We start from the raw sequence: 14,058 nt of genomic DNA, 5'->3' as shown, positions 1-14,058 counted from the left end.
CTTTCCTTCCAAGGAGTAAGCGTCTTTTAATTTCATGACTGCAGTCACCATCTGCAGTGACTTTGGAGCCCAGAAAAATAAAGTCTGACACTGTTTCCACTCTTTCCCCATCTATTTGCCATGAAGTTATGGGACCGGATGCCGTGATCTTCGTTTTCTGAATGTTGAGCTTTAAGCCAACTTTTCACTCTCCACTTTCACCTTCATCAAGAGGCTTTTTAGTTCCTCTTCACTTTCTGCCATAAGGGTGGTGTCATCTGCTTATCTGAGGTTATTGATATTTCTCCCGGCAGTCTTGATTCCAGCTTGAGTTTCTTCCAGTCCAGCGTTTCTCATGATGTACTCTGCATGTAAGTTAAATAAACAGGGTGACAATATACAGCCTTGACATACTCCTTTTCCTATTTGGGACCAGTCTGTTGTTCTGTGTCCAGTTCTAACTGTTGCTTCCTGACCTGCATACAAATTTCTCAAGAGGCAGGTCAGGTGGTCTGGTATTCCCATCTCTTTCAGAATTTTCCACAGTTTATTGTGATCCACACAGTCAAAGGCTTTGGCATAGTCAATAAAGCAGAAATAGATGTTTTTCTGGAACTCTCTTGCATTTTCGATGATCCAGCGGATGTTGGCAATTTGATCTCTGGTTGCTCTGTCTTTTCTAAAACCAGCTTGAACATCAGGAAGTTCACAGTTCACATATTGCTGAAGCCTGGCTTGGAGAATTTTAAGCATTACTTTACTAGCGTGTGAGATGAGTGCAATTGTGTGGTAGTTTGAGCATTCTTTGGCATTGCCTTTCTTTGGGATTGGAATGAAAACTGACCTTTTCCAGGCCTGTAACCACTGCTGAGTTTTCCAAATTTGCTGGCATATTGAATGCAGCACTTTCACAGCATCATCTTTCAGAATTTGAAATAGCTCCACTGGAATTCTATCACCTCCACTAGCTTTGTTCGTAGTGATGCTTTCTAAGGCCCACTTGACTTCACATTCCAGGATGTTGGCTCTAGGTCAGTGATCACACCATCGTGATTACCTGGGTTGTGAAGATCTTTTTTGTACAGTTCTTCTGTGTATTCTTGCCACCTCTTCTTAATATCTTCTGCTTCTGTTAGGTCCATATCATTTCTGTCCTTTATCGAGCCCATCTTTGCATGAAATGTTCCTTTGGTATCTCTGATTTTCTTGAAGAGATCTATAGTCTTTCCCATTCTGTTGTTTTCCTCTATTTCTTTGCATTGATCACTGAAGAAGGCTTTCTTATCTTTTCTTGCTATTCTTTGGAACTCTGCATTCAGATGTTTATATCTTTCCTTTTCTCTTTTGCTTTTCACTTCTCTTCTTTCCACAGCTATTTGTAAGGCCTCCCCAGACAGCCATTTTGCTTTTTTGCATTTCTTTTCCATGGGGATGGTCTTGATCCCTGTCTCCTGTACAATGTCACGAACCTCAATCCATAGCTCATCAGGCACTCTGTCTATCAGATCTAGGCCCTTAAATCTAGGTGTATGTTTAACCTTAGAAACTGCAAAATTGGTTTTCAAAGTGGTTGTTTCATTTTACATCACAACAGCCCTGTATGAATGTTCCAGTTTCTCTGTATCTTTGCCAGTATCTGGCATGATTGGACTTTTTAGCTTTTCGAATGGGTGGTTTAAATTTTCATTTATGCTTAACAATGTGCGTTTTTCATACACATATTTGCCATCAGTAGATCTCCTTTGGTGAAGCATCCATTCAGTTTTTTGTGGGCTATTGACATTTCTATTTCACTTTATATTTCATAAAATTAAAAATTTTTACAACGACCACATATCTCTTTTATAATAAAACTAAATCTCAATCCAGAATACAGTAATAATTGCAATCTGAACTTCAAACTTAATAGTAGAATATGGTGATAGTGAAGGCAAATCCTGATTGTATCTTTAAATAAAATATTTGGTTTCCAATTTCAAATTACTAGGAAATTACCTCAAAACTGATATTTTTTTTCTTTCTTTTTTTTTTTTTTCTTCAAATTGGAGGCTAATTGTTTTACAATATTGTGCTGGTTTCTGCCACACATCAACATGAATCAGTCACAGGTACAGATATGTCCCTTCCCTCCTGAACCCCTCATCCATCTCCCACCCCATCCCACCCCTCTAGGTTTTTACAGAACACTGGGTTGAGCTCCCTGTGTCACATAGCAAATTCCCACTTGCCATCTGTTTTACATATGGTAATGTATATGTTTCCATGTTACTCTCTCCATTCATCCCACCCTCTCCTTCCCCTACTGTGTCCACAAATCTTCTCTATGCCTGCGTCTCCATGGCTGCCCTGCAAATCAATTCATCAGTACTATCTTTCTAGGTACTGTACGCATGTGTTAATACACAATATTTGTATATTTGTTAATATTTGTTAATACACAATATTGTGTATTCTCTTTCTGACTTACTTCACTTTGTGTAATAGGCTCTAGGTTCATTCATCTCATTAGGACTGACTCCAATGCGTTTTTTTACACATATATATATGTGAAAGTGAAAGTGGCTCAGTTGTGTCCAACTCTGCGACCTCATGGAATTCTCCAGGCCAGAATACTGGAGTGGGTAGCCTATCCCTTTTCCAGGTGATCTTTCTCAGCCAGGAATCGAACCAGGGTCATATAGCTGAGTAATATTCCATTGTATATATGTACCACAGTTTCTGTATCCATTCTGTTGATGGACATCTAAGTTAAAACCAGTAGTTGTATTTCACTAGATTATTGCTTTTGAGAGATCCCACGAGTTTATAACTATGGTGTTGGAGAAGATTCTTGAGAGTTCTTTGGACTGCAAGGATATCAAACCAGTCAATCCTAAAGGAAATCAGTCCTGAATATTCATTGAAAGGACTGATGATGAAGCTGAAACTCCAATACTTTGGTCACCTGATACAAAGAAATGACTCATTGGAAAAGACACTGATGCTGGGCAAAATTGAAGGCAGGAGGAGAAGGGGATGACAGAGGATGAGGTGGTTGGATGGCATCACTGATGGGATGGACATGAGTTTGAGTAACCTCCAGGAGTTGGTGGTGGTCAGGGAAGCCTGGCGTGCTGTAGTCCTTGGGGTCGCAGAGTTGGACACGACTGAGTGACTGAACTGAACTAACTGAACTGAGTTTAGACTCAAGTGAACCTGGCTTCAAACTCTAGCTCTCCTATTTATCTGCTGTGTGATTTGGGGCAAATTCTCAGAGCTTCAGTTTCCTTTTTTCTTTTTAAAATTCTGACATATCCTTTACCTCATAGGCTGGTTTGGGGGGATTGAATTTGATATTATGTTATATCTAGCACAATAACTAGCATGAAACCTGTTCCACAAATATTAGAACTTCTGTGACAAGCAGTTTGAATGTCTTGGCCACCAGTGGCTCCATGCTCAAAATTCAAGCTAGGACTAAATAAAGCACAGTCACAGTGTTTTGTAAAGGAGCTGTTGAAACCCGTGTCGAGATAGGCAACATCCTTTGTGATAACAGAGATCAGCCCTCCCTCGCCCGCATTTGTTTGGAAAGAATCTGACAAAAGAGCTCTGGTTTGTACTTGGTTTTGAAAGCAGGGTGAAAGCACACACACAGAGGAAATAGGAAACTTAGGTTGAAAATGGACTTTATTGAGTATTTTAGCAGATGTTGACTTCCTTGGAGAGCCCTCAATATCTTCTGTTGCTCAACCCACCAAATAGTCTTGTAGACAGACGTTCACGTTTCCCTGCAGGGCGGAGCAGTGCTAGAGCAGACCTAATGTTCTTCATGTCAGGGTGATTGTCAAGTTCATGTTATTGAGGTTAATGTCCATCATAAATGCTGTACATTGTGTAATGCAATAGAAAGAACCTTGGCAGCCACAGTCAAAGAGAAGGGTTTAGAAGGGAAATATGAGCAACACAAGCTGAACACATGACTAGAGAAAGGAACTCAGAACTGAGGACTCCTGTGGGTCTCACCCTTGAATCTCTAAGGGGCCCCAATCTACAGGCTGCTCCATCCTTAAAGTCCCAGGACACTTTGCCTCAATGTTTGTTATTAGCACCTTTGTTATTAGGATTACTATATTTGTTATAATCCCCCTGGTATGGGGATTGGTGGTGGTAGTGGCTTCATTGCTAAGTCACGTCCAACTCCTGTGATCCCATGCACTGTATGTACCCCGCCAGGCTCCCTGTCCATGGAATTTCCCAGTCAAGAATACTGGAGTGGGTTGTCATGTCGTTCTCTATGGGATCTTCCCGACCCAGGGATAGAACCTGCGTCTCCTACATTGCAGGCAGATTCTTTACCAGTGAGCCACCAGGGAAGCTTAGTATGGGAATTACTTGTTCAGTAAGCTGTGAAGCCTAAGGAACTTAATGACAAATCTCTTAAGAATTGTCTCTTGTGCATTTTTCCAGTTTTGTATATCTCCAGCATCTGGCACAAAGCATGGTCTCAATTCTGTTTACATAGTCAAGAGTAATGGGAGAAGTATAAAAAGTTTGCTATCCACTAATACAACGGCCTTGTAAAAAGAGTGGATTCAACTTTGATAAAAGGTCATTTTGTTCAGCTGGGCGCCTGGAAGGGTCAGGAGCTGAGTTTGGAAGTTGGGGCTTGAATGTACTATACACACTGGAGAGAAGGGTTTGGGGTTGGTTGTGAGGTAAGGGCAGGGCAGGAAAGCAAATGAAAGTGGCAGGGAGTTAGGGGGAGACAGGATCCAGTAAGATACTCATAGAGCAAAGCAGCCAATAAATAATACATTTCCAGGGCCTGTGAGCAGAGTGTTGTGTTGTATTGTTTTGTTTTCACAGGAATGTTAACTATTACTATTGAAGTTGCTTGAGTTCAGCTGTGGAAAGCTCTCCAATACCTTTCATAAAGTCTATACATGTTCAGATCACCTGGTAGAGCAGGTTTTCTGTAGAAACCAAGGAAGGAGCTGAGTTTCCATCTGGGTCAGGGACAGAAAGGTGAGACCATTTCCTGAATAAACTAGTTCAGTGGAGTCAGGAGCTGGAGGCAGAAATCGCCTTAAGAAAGTAATCTTAAGAAAGAGAGCTCCCAGGGAATTTGCAGAAATCTTGGGTAAGGCTTTTAAACTTCTCTTAGGACATGAATTTGGGAGCATCTGGCTCATTTTATCTTACGGTGCAGAGAGATTGCAGCCGACATCTAGGATGCACAAGGAAGGAGAGGATGAAAAGCAGGAAAGAGTAAGAGAAGAAGAAAAGATAGGCAGCTATGTAAGAGTCAAAGAAGCGAGTGGACATCAGTCCCAGAGTTAAGGACATGGGACAGGCACAGAAATTCTCACGAGAGAGGTAAGCCTGGAACTAGCCTTGAAACCTGGATCTACTGCTTAAAAGAAGCTTATTTCATATATATAAAATATATCTATTTATTTATTTTCTTCTCTTATTGGGGAGGGTGGGGTACACTCTGGGCTTTGGTTCTGAAGTCAAACAGGCCAAGCTCTAAATCCTGGCTATCAGCTGTGTGACTCTGGGCAAGTTACTTAAGCTCTCTGAGCCTCAGTTTGTAAACTGGAGACACTAAAAGTACCCACCTCATAGGCTTGCTGGGAGATTTAAATAAATTAACCTATGAAAGTACTTAGCATAGGGCCTGGCACAAGATAAATATTCAGGAATACTTCATATATAATATCCATTTTTAAGTATGTTTATTGAATGCAATTTGGAAAATACATGGGAAAGCAGAACTGAAAACCATCACTAGTTCCACCACCCAAAGGAGAAAACCACAGTTAAGATTTGAGAGTACACCGTTCCGGTTTTCAGTTATTACTTAGTTTAGTTTGCCTTTTTTTCTTTTTGTAGTGCTGGTCATTCTAAATATAATTTTTATTTAGTTAACTGAAGAAGTTTTTCCCATCTTATTATAATCTCTTCAAAACATTTTAAATGACTGTATAGTAGTTTTAAATTGATGTATTATAATTCACCTAATCATTTTCCTATTGTTAGATATTTGTGTGGATTCCAGATTTTCCCCCTATTCAAAATAGTTCATTAATAAACAAATCTGGGCATAAACCATTTCCTTTATTTTATATTGTTTCTTTAGAAGTGATTCCTTAAAATGAAATTCCTGCTGTAGAAGGTACAAATAGTTTTAATGCTCCTACTTGTCAAGAGACTTCTGAGGGTATCTGGAGGCGGGCCCCTATTTCCTGATTCTTCCTTTATAGTCCTCTTTCTCGTCTCTTTTCCAAAAGCAGAAGGAAAAGGAGGGAAGTGATTAACCAGATACCCAGGCACTCCCTGGGTCATCTGTGCCAGTGGGCAGAATCACCAGGCAGAAAGAAGTCTGGCGGTGGACACAGTTTCTCTTTTTGCTGCCAATCTGTTGAATACAGTCTCAGAGACCAGGCGACCCAGAGCACGAACTCCCAAAGGATGGCTGGGAATTTCCTTTGCTCTCAAAACTCTCCTGTGGCAAGCGGGCCTGAGACCCTCCTTGCTGGGCTCAGAGGCCAACACAAAGATTTCTTGTGATCTCTTTCTCTGTGGCTCCATCTCACCCAGCACTGATGGATGGGCATTGAATCTCCCTTCCTCGCAAAGGGCTGACCTGATATTCAGGTCAGGGGAGAGGACTGCCCCTTAGGTGTCTGGCAGTGACCTTGCTGAACAGTTTTATGCGTCAGAATTCTGCTTTGAGGTGCAGAGACTAAAGCCCAGGTAAAAATAAAACTCCCCCTTGGGGTTTTCCCTCCTTTGGGGACCCCTTGGGGAGATTTCTTCTGTTGTAAAGGGAGGATAATAAAAGTTTCAGGTGGGATTCAGCATCTCTGGCTGCATTGCAGGAAGTTCTCTGGGTTGCTAGAGAAATCCAGCCTGAGCAGCTTTCAGACAATGGTGCGCTAGTAAATGTTTAACTACTGGCTCTTTTGGGGGGAAAAAAAAATCAGCCCTGATTTGCAGTGTTTGCAGATTTGCACGGGCTGAAAATGCCCCTGTGGCTGTAGAGTTAATACTTCTATCCCAGCTGATTTCAAGTTTTAACTCTTTAACAACTCATTCATAAAATTCCTAATAATTTAATAGGCTCTTACAAGTCAGAGGAGCCCACTCTTGTGTAAACTAAGGAAGAGGGTTGATTGGCTCATGTCATTGACACATAGGGAGGGCAGGGACACAGAAAATGACCTCAGGAATGATGGGAACTGGGGAATCTAGTGCCAATCAGATCCTTTCTGCAAACCAGCCTTTTTTTTTTTGCCTAGTACAGACATACTCTCTGCATGCTTCAACAGACATGACTGCTGGCAGCTTCCAGAGTCACATCTTTACTGAATCACAACCAGAGAAAAGGAATGGCTTATCTTCCAGCCAGCGCTGGTTTGAAATTCCCAGCAAAGGGCTAAGCAGCCTTTCATTGTGTCCTTCCCTCATGGCTCAGAAGGTAAGTGCACTGCCTGAGCATCATGGGTGTGTCAGAAAGGGGGATGGAGGGATGCTGGTCAGATATAACCCATGATTCCTGTAACAGTGACCATCTCAATAGCATCAGAACCTGTCCCAATGGACTCCAAAGTGGACGAATCAATGATAGCATGAAGGAGCCTGCCTTGGCATTATATGCCATGGTTAAAAAAAAAAACCAAAAAACTCAGCTAATTTTATAGACAAAATAATAACCCATTGGCATTTTAAATACTTGTATTTCTTATATCACAGGTGAGGTTAGCAATAGGCTCCTACATATTGAATAATTGCATTTCTTCTTTTGTGAATTATTTTCATGTCATTTCTCACTTATCTCCTGAGGTTTTAAGTTTTTTTTACTTTAAATGTCTTCATTTAACAAGTATTTACTGATCTGTATGTAGACTTAGGAAATACAATAGCAAACAAGATAGTGTTCTGGTCTTCAGAGCACTTACCTATTTGCACGACCTTTTTAGATAATAATATACTAACATTTGCTTGCCATATTGACAACAAATATTTTCCTATATTTTTTTATTTTTTAATATAGTACTTTTATATTTTATGTAGTTAAATCTGATCCACTTTCCCCTTTTAATAAAATCTTTTTCTTCCATGTTTAAACTCCATTTCCTCACCAAAATTTTTAAGATATGATTCACATTATTTTCTACGTGTCTAAAGTTGAAACTTTTGTATTTAATGACTAATTTCATTTGTAACTTGTCACAGTGTGTGGGTGAGCTGAACACCAAAATAGGTCACTTTTTCCAAACATTTAACACTAATTCTTCTTTACTGATTTCTAAAAGGGACAGAACTGTGATTAATGGAGAGGTGAGGTAGGGGATATTGAAGTACAGTTGGAATTGTTCAGTTTAGGGAACTCGTATGGGAAATGTTGAGGAAGGGGGGAATATATAAGGCATTAATGGGGAGGGTTGTTTGGAATGAAGGTTCCATATATTGTAGTGATACCTAACCAGGGATGGACATACCTATTGACTAGAGATTTAAAGAAGTACTCATGCCTGGGCCCTACCATTAGCAGGGGTTTTTGTTGCAGTTGATGATTTTTTTTTTTTTTAAGAAACAAAGAAATGGAGACATTAAAAAAAATAATTTTTACTAACCTTCAACAGGTCAGCTTCTTTCTTCTCTACTGTGTTAATTCAAAACACATTGCCCAAAGATTTTGCCCCATGATACAACCAATACAGCAAACCATGAAAATTCTAACCCTACTCTACTTTACAGTGACAAACTTGATTGGACCATTCATATCGCTACCATAAACCCTTGAACTGCCATGTTTAATATTCCAACTCTCAAGTATTTGCGAGCAATACTGAGAGTTTCTGAATCTAGCTCTTTGTATCGAAATCTTGAATCTTGCATGTTGCAATGCTGTACTTGGGAAATAAGTTGATGCAGTTGGAAATGAATAGTTTTTTTTGCCCTGCACGTGGAGAAAATCAATTCTTCTGCCTCATAACCACATCTTGATACATGTCTGCACATTTGGAGTAAATCTCCCTTCAAATAGTAAATGTTTTCTCTTGACTATCGAGGGATAACTTGAAGAGTGCCTAAGTCTACTCAATACTTGGGCTTCCCTGGTGGCTCACCTGGTAAAGAATCCACCTGCAATGTGGGAGATGTGGGTTCAATCCCTGGGTTGGGAAGGTTCCTTGGAGAAGGGAACGGCTACCTACACCAGTATTCTGGCTTGGAGAATTCCATGGACTATATATCCATGGGGTCGCAAAGAGTCAGACACAACCGAGTGACTTTCAAAAATAATAGTATTAGTCTACTCTAGATGCGACAACAGAATACCATAATCTGAGAATGTCTTATAAACAGAAATTCTTCACAGTTTTGGAAGCTAAGAAGTCCAAGATTAATGTGCTGACCATTAGCAGTTTACACAGCAGGTCAGGGTTCATTTATCTTTAAAAAAACTCCCCCATCCTGGGAAAGATTGAGGGCAGGAAAAGAAGAGGGCAACAGAGGATGAGATGGTTGGATGGCATCTGACTCAATGGACATGAATTTGAGCAAACTCAAGGAGACAGTGAAGGACAGGGAAACCTGGCATGCTTCAGTCCATGGGGCTGCAAAGAGTCGGATGTGACTCAGCGACTGAACAACAACAGGCATTGATGATGAAGAAAATTGTGAAGAATAAAGCTTGTTCGCTAACTAGGGAGCAGATTGAGAGAGTTGTCAATGCCAAGCTGAATGCAGTCGCAGGCCCAGGAAGCCTCTGGGGGAAGAGTAGAAAGAACGTGGTGGACTTTGGATTCCAGCCGATGTAGGTTTCAATCCTATTTTTGCCACTTGCAGACAGACTGATATCTGGGCAGATCACTGGTCTGCACTGAGTCTTATTTTCCGGCCCTAAGCAGACTTAATAACATTTACCTAATAGGGTTGTAATGATTCAATGGGAAATTAAGTATAAAATGCCTGGTTCAGCACCTGACACATTAATTCTCCCCTCTTCCTCTTGAATGAATCTTTGGCCCACACAGGGCTGCTTCGGGATAAACTGATGTAAGGCGTTTCCAGAGAAAACATGCAAATACGTGTCAGGGTGAGAAACAGAAAGGTCCAGGTTGCCCTTTAAGCCCAGAAATTCCAGAAACCTTCAAAGAGCCTGTACCTTTTAGGAAAAGGACCTTTCTTCCTTAGAGAAATGGAGAGATGTTTTGAACTTCACCAAGGCCTTGCCTTCGTAAACTAGGCAAAGACAAAATCTGGCTCCACTAGAGGCCACCTCTACTCAGCAGCACAGATAATCCCAGCCCCTGGGCAGTTTAGCCTGTAAACCAAGGACAGCTGTTGTGAAAACAACACAGGCATAGTCATTTTATTAAAAAAAAAAAAAAAAATCCTAATACAAGTCTGTTGATAGTGCAAAGAATCTCCTTTCTCAAGGATGGAAAATGCCCTTCCTTCTCAGAAGATCCACCTGCCTTAACTTCATTTCATTGATATTCATTTGGTGACTTGACAAATATTTATTGATATCATTTCTGTTTGACAACTACTTTGGAACTGGCCTCTACATAGGGCTCATTTACAACTAGTTTTCCATGCCTCCCTGCATTTCAAATCGACACCAAATATTTACCTTGGGATTGGGTGCTAATCAGTATTCCTTGGAGGTCGTTCATCCAAAAGGCCGTGGGGACTGGTGGAAAGAAGAGGGGTCTGGAATCAGACACACGTGGTTCAAACCTTGACTCTCTCTTTAGGGATGAGCTCTGTGACTTTAGGCCAATCTCTAAAACACTCTGAGATCCAGCCTTATTTTTCTCTAAAATGAGACTGACTTTCTTACTCTAAAGCCAGTGCTCTCCTCCTGGAAGAACAGCATTTTCTTGGGTGAAGGCGAGGAAAGAGCTCATTCATTCTAGAAGACAGGAACTTGTGTGGTACCAGAGAGGACAGAGAAAGAGCCCAGCTGCCTACAAGGTGGGTGTGTTTGGGAACAAGGAGAGATAACATTGGGACAGCAGAAGATGGGCCCTTCTGCCCCCTGGTCACAGCCCACTTTAGGACAGGTGGCTGGGAAGTCCCTATTGATGGAGGGGCTTTGGGCTACAGGGGGATGAATGCTCTAAGATTGATATTATAACTGAATTGCAAGCTTCCTATGAGTAGAGTTCTCATCTGCATCACCTTCATTGGATGTCAGAGAAACAGACCAAGAGAGGGATGGTATTTTTTTTTTACTTGAAGAAAGCAAGGGAACCTAGGCTTATTGAAGCAAGAGCGGCTTAAATTAGATAGCAATACTGACTTCCTCACTATGAGAAAAGTACAAGATTATCCTAGCTCACCAAGGAGTCTCTTTCCTGAGTGACTTGGAATCTCCCGGCTGGCGGAGACTCAGAGGAGTTTGTTCATTCATTAGTGATTCTCAAGCTCTTCTACATCACTGGACAAGCCTACCAAATCACTGTGAGGTTCATTGTGTTTGAAAGTTTCATGGTAAGCTCCTGGTTTCCTCACTCTGATCTACTCCACTCCCAGCAGAAAACTTTTCAGAGGCTAATTCAGAGTTGTAGACAGCAGGTTGCTAGCTCTGGCTGCTGGGTTCCAGGTGATGTCCCAAAGCCAATGGGGATGCTGGGCTCTGAGCCCAGACACTAGCTGTTTGTTCCTAGAAAATAAGGGGCTGAGACTGACCAGAAGTCACCGAGTTTGAACTGTAGACTCCCTTGTCTACCTTTCTAAAGGTTGAGGAGTTCAACCCAAGTGATACAATATTGCATTTACATACAATTCTGGTAGCACTTTAAGACTTAAGAATTTTCAGAGCATAAGGCCAACTGTAAGGAAACAAGTCTCCAATGCAGCTAAACTTCAAGGAATAACCAGGTGTTAATGGTTAGGGACATAGTGGGATTCAGTTCACTGACCTCTTACTAGGTGCTGCATCTTGGGTTGGGTACTGGGTGGAGGTAGGAAGAGACCCAACATAAGATTGGTGATGACAGTGATAATAAACATGTGCAAAGAGTTGACCGTACCCCAGGCATTGGGTTCATTTGTTCATTTATTCATAAACAGTAGGGGCTCCATAAATATTTGTTGAATGAACTATTCACTTGCCCCAGTTACCCTGGCCTCTTCTCTGTTCCTCAGATGCACCCCAGGGCCTTTGCATCGCTCTTTTCTCTATCTGGAAGGCTCTTCTTTCATATGTTTGCATGGCTGATCCCCTCAATTCCTTCATATCTTGACTCCAATGTCACCTTCTCAGTGAGGTCTCCCTGACCACCTAAGCTAAAATTGCAGCCACCGTCTCAACCCCAGGGCCACCCTGGTCCTTTTCCCTCACTTTGCTCTTTGCCCTTAGCACTATCCAGCATGCTGTTTGTTGTCGTTTAGTCGCTCAGTTATGTCTGACTCTGCCACCCCATGGACTGAAGCATGCCAGGCTCCCCTGTCCTTCACCATCTCCTGGACCTTGCTCAAACTCATGTCCATTGAGTCGGTGATGCCATCCAACCATTTTTCCTCTGTCTTCCCCTTCTCCTCCTGCCTTCAATCTTTCCCCGCATCAGGGCCTTTTCTAGTGTGTTATTGCCTGGTCTCCCTGCTGGCATAAGAGCTCCATGAGCGCAGGGACTTTGGGCAGCTTTGTTCACTGCTCTTGCTCCCACGCCTAGGTCAGATGCTCAAATCTGCCCAATGCATGAATCAAATGAAGTGCTTTCTTAGTATCAATTATCCACCCAACAGTAAGTACTAAGGATAGTGCAGTGAACGAGGCAGACAACAGTTTTTGCCCTCTAAAGCATGTGTGTGTGCCAAGTCGCTTCAGTCATGTCCGACTCCTTGTGACCCTGTGGACCATAGCCTGCCAGGCTTCTCTATCTATGGGATTCTGCAGGCAAGAATACTGGAGTGGCCCTCTAAAGCAGAGGTCCCCAACCTCTTGGATCTAATGCCTACTGATCTGAGGTGGAGCTGATGTAATAATAATAATAAAGTGCACAATACATGTAATGTGCTTGAACCATCCTGAAACCATCCCCACCCCCAGGTCTGTGAAAAAAACTCTTCCACGAAATTGGTCCCTGGTGCCAAAAAGGCCGGGGATCACTGCTCCAGAAGACCATGGCCTGGTGGGGATAAGACATCACACTAATTACACAATAAAATCTCCATCCTGCTGAAATATGGCACAGTGGGTGCTTTACTGATATTATTTCACTGAAATCTCACCACAACCTTAGGTTGTTGTACTGTAAGTCACAGTTTATGGATGCTATTTTAGTTTTTATTTTCTAGCTGAAAATACACAGATAGGCTCTGAATTATAGAATGGCTGTATTTATCTGCTGCTGCTGCTAAGTCACTTCAGTCATGTCCAGCTCTGTGTGACCCCATAGACGGCAGCCCACCAGGCTCCCCCGTCCCTGGGATTCTCCAGGCAAGAACGCTGGAGTGGGTTGCCATTTCCTTCTCCAATGAATGAAAGTGAAAAGTGAAAGTGAAGTCGCTCAATCGTGTCTGACTCTTAGCGACCCTATGGACTGCAGCCTACCAGGCTCCTCCGTCCATGGGATTTTCCAGGCAAGAGTACTGGAGTGGGGTGCCACTGCCTTCTCCCTGGATTTATCTAGTTGGCATATATTAATGATAATCACTTATGTGTTCTCTTGTTTAGTTGCTAAATTGTGTCTGACTCTTTTGTGACCCCATGGATTGTAGCCCGCCAGGCTTTTCTGTCCATGGGCTTTCTCAGGCAAGAAGACTGGAGTGGTTGCCATTTCCTTCTATGGGGGATCTTCCCAACCCAGGGATCAAACCTGTGTCTCCTGCATTGGCAGGTGAACTTTAGCATTTGAGCCACCAGGGAAGCCCTGTCTATGTGTAACTTAGTAAAAAATGGCCTTTTTTCATACTCATTACTTCCCATGAATCCTGTGATGTATTTGTCCTGCTCTGTAAACGAGGACTAGAGAAGTTAAAGAACTTGCTGGAGGGACACTAACAGATAGCATCAAACTCAGTCTGTATCCTCACCACTCTTCCTCATTCTGAACAACCCAAATGATGGAGGGG

This window comes from Bos taurus, chromosome 5 (assembly GCF_002263795.3).
Source record: "Bos taurus isolate L1 Dominette 01449 registration number 42190680 breed Hereford chromosome 5, ARS-UCD2.0, whole genome shotgun sequence".
NCBI lineage: Eukaryota > Metazoa > Chordata > Mammalia > Artiodactyla > Bovidae > Bos > Bos taurus.
This window is presented reverse-complemented; position numbering follows the sequence as displayed.